At 49.8% G+C, this 10,924-nt stretch overlaps 1 protein-coding gene and 1 long non-coding RNA gene across 5 annotated transcripts in view; one reads left to right on the forward strand and one right to left on the reverse strand.

The window, feature by feature from the left end:
* LOC135897588 (uncharacterized) overlaps nt 1-7,144 on the forward strand; it is a 191,153-nt gene extending 184,009 nt beyond the window's left edge. The window contains exon 3 of the long non-coding RNA XR_010563173.1: nt 7,113-7,144. This is a non-coding gene — a long non-coding RNA (uncharacterized lncRNA). The remainder of the gene's footprint in view (nt 1-7,112) is intronic.
* Nucleotides 1-10,924, reverse strand: part of LOC135896232 (lachesin-like) — a 348,730-nt gene that overhangs the window by 199,852 nt on the left and 137,954 nt on the right. The gene's annotated exons all lie outside the window — the stretch shown is intronic.

Consider the following 10,924-nt stretch of genomic DNA (forward strand, 5'->3'; position numbering starts at 1 on the left):
AATGTGATGAAGAGCAGTAAAGAGCGCTGCGAGCTCTGCTGCTGTCGATGTTGTCGCGTGGGTCGTCTTAAATTTGATAGTTGTAGCTTTCGCTGGTATGACGATTGCCGCCGCGGAGCTGCTTGGAAGGACAGATCCATCAGTGTAAATATGCGTAGAGTCACGGTAATTCTCGTACAAATATAGTAGCGTGAGCTGTCTAAGGGCTGGTGATGACAGATCAGCTTTTTTCGAGATACCAGGTATTGCGAGGTTGATTTTCGGCTGAGCGAGGCACCATGGAGGGATCGAAGGTCTCGCAGCCGGAGTGAAACAAGCTGGCAATGATTCATCATATGCAGTTATCGTTTGGCTGAAAGATGTGTGTGGCCTGTCCGCTGGTAGAGAGGCTAAATGGTGACGAGGAGTCCTGGCTAGATGCCTTATATGGGTCCTGAGTACTTCAATTTCAATGTGGGTCTTGACAAGGTGGTCTCTAGCGATTGCTATCGTAGCCACTGTTGAAGCACTCTGAGGCAGGCCTAGACAGATCCGGAGCACTTGACCCTGAAGACTTTGTATAGTGCGTAGATTCGTTTTGCCTGTGTTGTTTATTGCTGGCAAACTGTATCGCAGAAATCCCAGAAAAAGCACCCTGTACAGTTGTAACATGGCACTAGGCGACATTCCCCAGGTCTTGCCAGCGAAAAATTTGAACAGGTGGCATATGCCTATCAACCGTTTTTTCACGTAAGATATGTGTGGGCTCCATGACAAGTCCCTGTCGATTATGACACCTAGAAACTTGTACGATCGGACCCGTCGTATTACTTGGCCATTTATCGTTACACTGTAGTTTGCCATGGGTTTGCGCGTAAATGGCACTAGTGCGCATTTCTCGGAGGAAATTTCGAGGCCTCGATTACGGAGGTAGACAGCAGTTTGTGTCGCGGCTTTCTGAATTCTCGCTCGCAGTTGTAGGCGTGTTACTGCAGATGTCCATATGCAGATGTCATCCGCGTACATTGATAGCCTGACTGTGGTTGGCACGTGCTCAAGGAGAGCAATTAGTGTTAGATTAAATAACACGGGGCTAAGTACACCGCCCTGGGGGACGCCGCGGTAGCTATAATGTAGAGAAGTATGGCCTTCCTCGGTGCTTACAAAGAAGGATCGCATGGATAGATAGCTCCGTATCCATTGAAACATCCGACCACCCACTCCTACCTCTGCGAGAGCAGAGAGGATGGCTTCATGCGTAACGTTGTCATACGCCCCTTTAACGTCGAGGAATAAGGATGCGCAGAGACGCTTACGGCGTTTCTCATGTTGAATGTAGGTGACCAGGTCGACGACGTTATCGATCGATGATCGACCGCGTCGGAAGCCCGCCATGGCATCTGGGTAGGTGTTGTGGTACTCCAAGTACCACTCCAGGCGTCCTAGGATCATCCTCTCCATTACTTTGCCCACACAGCTCGCCAAAGCGATCGGGCGATATGAGGAGAGCTCCAACGGCGACTTGCCAGGCTTCAGCAGTGGAACAAGGCGACTTGTCTTCCAGGTTGTTGGTAGCGTGCCATTTCTCCAAGATTCATTGTACACCTCAAGAAGAACCCCTCTCGCTCGCTCCCCCAGGTGACACAAAGCTCGGTAGGAAATTCCGTCAGGTCCTGGCGCTGATGTGCGGCTACACAAAGCTAATGCTGCCTTAAGTTCGTGGATCGAGAATGGTAGATCCAACCGGTGATCACGTGGTGGCGGACAGCTACTCGAAGGCGATGGAATGTTGGTAGCTGTGAGTTGGCCGGATAATCTGGCGCAGAAATCCTCTGCCACGTCAATCTCCGATCGCTTTTGAGAGAGGGCAAGTGCCTTGAATGGGAATCGCTGTACGGGAAGTGTCCGCAGTCCGCGCACCGTTCTCCATAGTTGCGATAAAGGCTTGCGTGGATCTAGCGACTCACAGAAGGCAGCCCAACGTTGCGATTCGAGCTTGTCTAACCGGCGCTGTATCTTCTTTTGCGTGCGCCTGGCGGTCCGTAGATCGTCCATTGTTTTCGTACGTCGGTATCTTCGTTCAGCACGCCGTCGGATTGCTCGAAGTCGTTCTAGTTCCACATCATAATCATTAAGTTTCGAGGAGCATGTTAGAGTACGCATAGTGTCTTGCACCACGCTCTTGATTGCCTCTTCCAAGTCGAAAGATGGATTGGCGTCGCAGTGTTCTTCCATAATAGACTGAAATTTAGGCCAGTCCACTCTTTGGATCGTATCCCGTATTTTGGAAGCGGTCAATCCTCTGATCTTGATGTACGTGGGGATATGGTCGCTTCCGTGCGTCTCTATGTCCGCAAACCACCCTGCATGTCTGACTAGGCTTCGTGAGACGAAAGCCAAGTCAAGACAGCTGCTGTACGTGGAGCCACGTAAGAACGTAGGACTTCCATCATTCAGCAGCCAAAGTTCATTACTGGAGGCGAAAGATACCAGAGCTCTGCCTCTTGCGTTGATGATCGGACTTCCCCAGAGTGTATGATGGGCGTTGAAATCTCCAGTGATGACCCAGGGATTGGAAGTTGAGGAAAGGATGTCTTGTAGTCTTTTGTAATCAAATCGACTTGACGGAGATAGGTAGGCGCCTACAAAAGTGAAGGCCAGATTCTTTTTCCTTACGTTTAGGCATATATATTGATTACTGTCATTAGGTGGTACAGGCTGATGAGTGTAGGTGAGGTCACGGCGAATGAACACCAAAACCTTACTGTTTTCATAAACAGCTGACGACATAAATGATTCATATCCAGAAAGCCTGATTTTGTTCAATAAGTTCGGCTCGCAAATGACGATAATGGGAAACATATTGGCGAACACGAAGCGACGGAAATCCGAAAGGCGCGCTCTGAGTCCGCGGATATTCCACTGAAAAATAGCTGCTTGTCGGACCTCTTCCCTAAAAGACCGTGGCTGTGGAGCCATGATCTACTCAAGGGTTGCAAGCACCGGACTCAGAGCGTCCAGTACTTGAAGCGCACTTCTGGCAGACGGTGTGTGCATGTTGCTTAGCAGCACGCGAATGGCATTCATTAAAGGCCTAATAAGTGCTATCACTTGCTCATCTGTTTTCCGCGACTCCTCGGATACAGCACCTTGCTGTACTGGGGGCGGCTTCTTCTGCGGCTCTTCTGGCGGTCGTGTACGCGGAAGTGGCGGCCATTCCTTTGTGGAGAGAGATCTGGCAGTTTGCTCCCTTCCAACATTGGTGATCGGAGTACTGGAAACGTCCGCTGATGATGATGCTTGACGAGGGGACTTTTCCTGAAAGCTTGATGGTTTCCGCCGTGAAGACCGTTGTCGGTGACGTCGTCTTCGCCGTACTTTCACAGCGGCCTCTTTGTGGGTAGAGTTGTCTCTCACCATTTGCTTAAGAATGGTGAACTCTTTCTTGATCTGGGGACAGTCTTTTGAAGAGGCGCAGTGATCACCTTGACAGTTAGGACACTTGAACGTGGTTGCGCTGCAGTTGTCTTCTGAGTGGGGTTCGGCACATCGAGGGCACACGGCCGAATTTCTGCAAACACCCTTCACATGTCCAATCTTCTGACAATTGAAGCATTGCATTGGTCTTGGAATAAATGGTCGAACCTGGTGGCGAAAGTGGCCGACCTTCACGTAGGGTGGAAGGCAGTCGCCTTTGAAGGTTATCTTCACACAACGTGTGTTGCCAAGGCGACCAACATGCACAATCACGTTGTGTTCGCTTGCTGGTTTTATGAGAATTGGGAGGTCTGCATTGGATATTTCATTGTCAATGTCATAGATGACTCCAGTTATTGTGGCACCATTCGTTGGCACGATGGATCGGACCTTGATGTTTCCGAGCTGCGTTACATGTTGTAGTATGGTCAGTGCACTCGGGTTCATCACATCGATTGCCAGGATGTTTCGTCTAGTATTTATCCTAACATCCTTGATCTCATTTGGCACGGTGTTCTCTAGATACACGGAGAGTGCTTGCCTGTTGAGGACGCGCAGGTTGTCGGTAGCGTTCTGTGGCACAAACAGGATGGAGTGAGGCCATCGCTGAGGAGCTGTTTTCACAGTGTTCGAGCTGGACGCCGAAGATGAGTTGATAATTCTTCGTTTGGCCTTGCGGTACTGGACAAGTCGAAAGCTGTCCTCCGAGGACTCGTCACCTGATGCGCAGTACAGCTCTGTGTCCTCGCTACCATTTGACGTACTTCCTCGCTTCCTCGAACCGATGTCCGCGGGTGAACGGGAACCGGGAGGATCCTCGGGGTGTTGTACATCCATCACCGCGATGGAGGGGGCGGTAGACCCCACAGGTGCAGTAAGAAGTCCAGAAAAACACAGAGACGGGCGAGATGTGTTCCGCAAGAGAAGCACTTCCGTCCCGGTCAAAGATTGTGTTATGCAATGCGTGCCAGTTCACGCCTGTCCAGTATCGCGACATCGGAAAGGTGGCAAGCTTATCCTGAATCATTGCTATGAGATGCTATAAGTGGCTGCCCGACGGCAGACAAGCTTCAATTTTTCGCAGTTCGGCGCTTCACACCTCGTCTAAAATGCATCCCTCTTGCGAAACAAGAATTAAATTTTTCGCAGTACGAGGCCACCGATTTCAACTCAGTCTTCAAGAAAGCGTTGGGTAGAGATAGCCTTTTCAAGTCTCAATAACGATTAGTAGCCTAGAATAAGAGCTCACAAGCACGAGCGTTTTTGTTTTGTTCTTTTCATCCGTCCGCCGCTAATTCCATTCGTCCCATAGTATGTGCGTGTGTGTTAGTACGCTTGCAACGCTATAGTTGTGTAGGCGCACGGTGTCCCCCAAAGCTGTTCCCCCGAGCCGACGATCACCATGGTTAAGCCACTGTGAACATTTCTGCTGTTAGAGTAAATCCAGCGTTGTTCTGAGACCCATAAGGGCTGAGTAAATGGGGGGACAAACACTTTTCACAAACAGCACCGTATTTTGATATTCGTAGACGTTGTCCGTCGGTGATTAGAAAGTGAAAACAGGCAAGTTTCTAGGGCAGACGACTGAAATATGATCGAAACTTGCATGGAGCGCACTTTTTACCTGAATCTTCGGGGCTTCTATTTGCATGTCACAAACCAACCACTTTAGTGGTAAACCACAAGCTGTGCTTTGATAAGCAAAGTGGGCTTCTGGCATACGTTCGGCACTGTAATTGCGCCTGCGTATTACTCAAGAAACGCTGCCTGCTCGCGCAGGCAGGTTTGTTGTGCGCTGAGCGCATTAGGCGCTACCATGGGAGCGGTCGCACAGCGCATGCTTCGTCGCTTCAACCATCGATCGAGTTGACAGGCGTACTTCTGTGGACTAGGTGCCATTGAGCCAGGTGGTGACAGAGTAGTAGGCTCACAGTTCTACGGAACTGCCAATACCTAACGTTACAAAGTGCGTTTTCTCAACCGTTTCTCCGAACTTTACGTATATATTTTTTTGTCCATTCTGTCAGTGCATCGCGCGGCACCAAAATGGCTATTTTAATCGATAATAAACGATCACGATGATGATAATGCTTCGTCTGAGCCACATCCTACCGAGTCAGTGCCTTTTTCTGTTCCTTTGGTTACGGCGCAATCATTACGCGAAGCTCCGGGGTTCTCCTTTGAACGCCTAGTTACGGTTGTCATGGTGCTTTGGCGGCACAGCCCTTGCAACTATGCGCACAGACGCACAGGGCACATGAGCCCCATCCCATACCACGCAAACGCTTTCGCTGGAAAGGTGCCTAACTTTGCATGAGCTCTTAAAATGCAACTGATCAAGGTATTGTTGTTGCACGCGGCTCTTGCGCACTGTCGGAATTATCCCACCACCAAACACGTCTTTGCCTCTAGTGAACCAAAAGTACATAAAAGAAGCGTTCCTCAGCTAGCTCAGTCCACAGCTAGCTCAGTCCAAACTGAAGACCAACATCTATAGGGATTATGGAATGCAGAAAAGAGAGCGACAAGTTTAATAATATCAGGAGAGCGTAGGCCCTAGTGACAGACCTGGCATCTTAGTCTTGGTGAGGTGGTGACGAAGGAAAGAAAGGAAGTAGCATAAAGAAAAGCGATACACAAAGTGCACGCGCACTAACACATACACTACCAAAAATGCACAAACACAAATGTTATTTACAGAGTTTCATTGGAGGCCTGTACCCCACAAGAATGCAAGAAGCAGTTTAGCTGGGCGAACTTCAGATTCCGTGATTTGCCACGGTCCAAGAACATCCCGCAGCTGGAGTCACGTGTCATGTCGCATTCTGAAAGCGCTTTTAAAAACAGTCCTTGAGGCTCTAAAGGGACTACAAGTACAAATAAAATTATCTAAACGCTCCTCAACAACATAAGGGAAACACGATAGCGTTCTGGACAAACTATTTTTTGAATAAATAGCGCATTGTGCATATAGGAGACATTCAGGCTAATGAGATGAAGACATGTTCGATCACGCCTACTAAGACCACGTGGCTTACGAAAGTTACACTTAGAATCGAAACGATTAAGCGGACCGTATTGACACACTGCATCAGTTCACAGGCTTCGCCTGAGAGCGCCATGCAATGGCTGACACGAATGCCATTGAGCCATTTCTTCAGACTGGTATCAGGGTCAGCGTATATAATAGTTTCTAGGTGCAGTTCTGGCCGCGTGGTCAGCTTTGACATTGCGTGCCATGCCGCAGCAGGCAGGGAACCACTGAAGCACAACACTGCGGCTTGGCCTGCAGGCCATTATGTATGAGACGTTCATGTCTATGAGTAGCTGGTCTTGCAGGCATGGGGACCACACGCATTGCAGAGCGACCCTAAGATCATTAAAAAAATTGCCCAGGCGCGATCTGGCTGCTGTAAAATTTCAGTGAAGGTTGCTCGCAGTGCAGTGTGTTAGACCTGTGTTAGATGGCCTATGACTGAGCTTTTCTGTAATTGTGGTCTTCATCGCAGAAATCTATGCCCTCTCGTACAACTGGTGACGAAGACATGACCGTTGCGTCGGTGTAATTGGGACAGCGAGAAGTGTATTGTAGATGTGCTCTAGCGCAAGATATGCTAGAACTGGCCCACATATGATAAGTTCTATTTTATTTCCAGGTATAGTGGTGGAAATGTACCATGGACAGAACGTTAGATCTCAAGTAAGTGAGATGGAACTTCGCTGATATTGTAGAGGAAGCAAGCCATGCACCACTGAAGCACAAATGGCAGCTAGTGAATATACACATTGTCTCGTGACGTACCGAACTTGAGCGCGGAATGTGGGAACATTAAAAATCAATTTCCAACTCTGTACACTTGTGAAAGAAAATCACTTTACACCAGCGCCAGCCCATAAAAAAACTCCGACACAACTTAAAGACGCCGTCAATGAAGTCTACACTCACAAGCCATGCCTATAGCGGTAATTACTGCTAAGTAGACCCCACCACAATAATACTTTCTATTGTCGTTTCCACTCGTTATACGGCCCATTTTAACGTTCCGCGGCACCCGCTTTCATACAGATTAGGGGCCGCGACGCGCATCTTCCCACAGCACCGTGCCTCTTTGTCAAGTGTACTCACAGCGAGTCAACACTTGAACGGCTGCAGGAGAATAGGGGGGGCCAGAGAAGATTCGTTGGCACCGACACCCGCACGCATCTTTTGCGCCGCACGCCGCCAGGCCGCCTTCGCCGGCCCTTTATGTATCAACAAATAACACGACCGAGCCATCGACAGCTGCTCAGATAAAGCCAGGCGAAATCCACATCTCCTTCCTTGCCTCGAGACGCCTTGTGCAGCCCTCCACCTCCTCCGTCTCTCCACCCCGCCTCTCCCGCTCAGCGTGTATCGGCAGCGAAGCCGATCCACTGCTGCCTTTTCCTTCGCTCTAGATGCGGTCTTTCCAGGCGCGCTGATTCGAGTCGACAATGACATGGCGTATCGGGCCACACACATTCATTCCCCGACACAAAACCTTTTCGCGTGTGTCTCGTATGTGTGTGCGCATAGCTCGCGTGCCGGCCGCAGATAGTCGGCATTCCAGCGGCGACGTCATTTCCACCGCGTAGCGGCGGTGGCTCCCGCTTCCGCGTCGTCGTCGTCTTGTCTCTCTTCTCGCTTTCGGTTTTTCGTGGCTTTGTGTATCGATATATCTATATTATTTTTGTCTCGACTCTTCCACTTTAGCGTTTGCTTGCTTCTCTTGCATCCCCCGGCCGCCGCTGCAACACCGCTCTCCTTTTCTCACCCTCGCTTCAACTTCTCCCACTTTCTCTCGAGTCATCCACTTCCCCACGTCGCGCGAAGAGTAGTGCCTACGCACACACGCACACACGCACGAGCATGCCGTCTTATCGGAACGGCATCGCCGAGTCAAAGTCAATCTACCTCAGTAGCCTCGCGCCGCCTGCTACTTTCTCTCATCGCTTCGCGGCCCCTTTCCTTTTCTTCCCGTGGCCCATGCACTCACCACCAACTTGCACTCGCCATTCTTCCTCATTTCCCGCCTTGTCGTCTCCCTTTTTCCCTCAAAATGGAGCTAAGTCGGAAGGACTCCCTCTTGCCGATCTGTCGCCGATCCCCTCCCCTCTACCGACTTTTGCCATTGCCCTGCCCCGCTCTCTCCCCCTTGTCTTCCGTCTTCAATCGCGTTTGCTGCTCTGGAGGGTTTTGCTTGCTCTACCGCTCCAAGGGGTGCTGCCTCCTCCCACCCTTACACTTCTCATCGTCTTTTACGTTTTCTAATTTGTTTTCCTCAATCGCTCACACCATTCACCGTCGCCTTGTCCCTCCCGCTCCCGATCTCGCACCACAGAACACATTGCCACCACCGCCAGCTCGTTCCGAGGCGGAGTCGCGGCAAACACGCGGTTGATGCAGGCCTGCTGCCTTCGTCGCTTCGGACGTGTGCCGCCTGCCTCGCTAGGCGAAAATCGAAGGGCTTCCTCATTCCTCTGCGCCGCTGTTTCCTTCTTCTTCATACGTACGCGCTAGCTGGTGTGCGTGGGCTCGAGCGGCACTTTCTGCTGAAGTGCGGCAGCACGGGCCGCGCGCGTGCGCGCGTGCGTTTTCTTGCACGAGATTCCTCTTTCCTGGGTCGGGCGGACCAATGTCTTTGATTTTCTCTTCTCGTGAGCGACTCGCTCACTCGAGCATTCGTCGTCCGCAACGAGGTTGAAACGCTATGCAGAGAACGTGGTTGCGCTCGGCCCCACAGGCAATCAACGAGACATTTCACTTGCTCGGGATGCTTGAGTTGTTCTTTCTTCTAGTTTTGTTTGTGAAGGTTCGTTTTATTGAAAGGAAGAAATGTCACCCGTTATTTCTTAAGACGTTGTCTCACTGACAGGCTCTGGCTTTTTTGCAAAGCACTTTAACGTTAAGTTGACAATGAAACTTACCAGTAAAGCCATTATAAATTGATACTACATGAAAATGAGAAACAAAACGCATTAAATCTTTGTCGCCAAGACAAATGCTCTAAAATTTACTTGTGTGGTGAATCTAACTGGGACAACAGCGAGGCACCTCCCTAGCACTGATGTACCGCCACTTGTACGGCCAACAAGACACACTCTGCATAGACAGGTGTGAGCCCCGGTCGGCGAACTCCCTCCTACTGAGTATGACTTAGAGCCACCCCTGCGTTTGGGTCTTAGTGAGCCCTAGTGAGTCAGAGTGGGAGTGAATTTGAACCTTAGTGAACAACTCGAGCGAGTACGATGAGAGTGTGAGCCTGAGTACGAGTGAGTCGCAGCGAATCGGAGGCTGGCACAATTGTGTCAGCTGAGTCACTTCGAGCAAGTCGGGACCACACGTCATTCCAGTTGTTTCCAAATCCAGGAGACTACATATGTGGCTGAATCCACATGTTCCCGAGTGTGTGTATCCCCAAGCGGGACCCTAAAAATTAACCGTCCTGAGCAAGGAAATGTGAATTGACGTTTTTTTACCCATTAGATCAAACTTAAGTGATGCAAAGTGCCAAGTTATTCGTCTGATTTGTGCAGGCTCTTCAGTGCGAAAAGAGCGCTCATGACGCCTGTTGAGAAACATATAGTGGAGCAACGTACACAGCAATCAATATTGCACCCTTAAGGGGGCTGATTTGTCCCGTGGCTAACTCCATTAACCTTAAGGCTGTAAAAATTTTATTGTGCACGACAGCGAGCTCGAATTACAGCTGCTATGAGAGGAGCAGCAGCTGAAAACTGTATTGATTCTGACTACCTGCTACACCAAATATTTGACACAATATTTGGACAACAGTCTCTGATAAAATATATTTCATGCAGCGTTTGTGTTACCTTTCGCAGCTATCATCATGTTTACTTACTACAGAATTCACCGAAAAGAAAAGCTCATTCTTTCCATCCTAATAAGGCCAAGTGCAGTAACTATCATACAAACCAAGCACATTTAAGTGTGTGAAAGTTTTCTTTATTGAATATTTGTTGTGCTTAGCAGCGCACGCCATCTTCATCCTCTCCGCACACTACTGCATAACTATGTTGCACCTGCTCCAGACCAAGGCAACTTCTTTTTATCACTGAACCGGGAGGGGGGGGGGGCGAACTTGAAGAGATCGCATCAATCTGCTCAGTAACACATGTACTCAAAAGTATCAATTTACAAACGTATCTCTCGAACAAAACTTCTTGTCCCAAAATTCTTTTCGCGAAGCGGAAATATTATAAAAGCAAGAAATTAAGAAGCCAAACGTTCTCGATCGAAATCACTCGCAACAAATTTACGCCCCAACTTTTCTTCCGAACTTTCGAGAATGCCGCGCAAGGGTGCTGCGGGACAACGGCTGGGCGCTGAAGGGTGCGGCGGGACGCAATAGATATCGTCGTACACACACCGGGAACCCCACCGCTGCTGCCGCGGCAGCGCACTGGTGAAAGGAAGCGGTGGATCCAA

Source organism: Dermacentor albipictus, chromosome 1 (assembly GCF_038994185.2).
Source record: "Dermacentor albipictus isolate Rhodes 1998 colony chromosome 1, USDA_Dalb.pri_finalv2, whole genome shotgun sequence".
NCBI lineage: Eukaryota > Metazoa > Arthropoda > Arachnida > Ixodida > Ixodidae > Dermacentor > Dermacentor albipictus.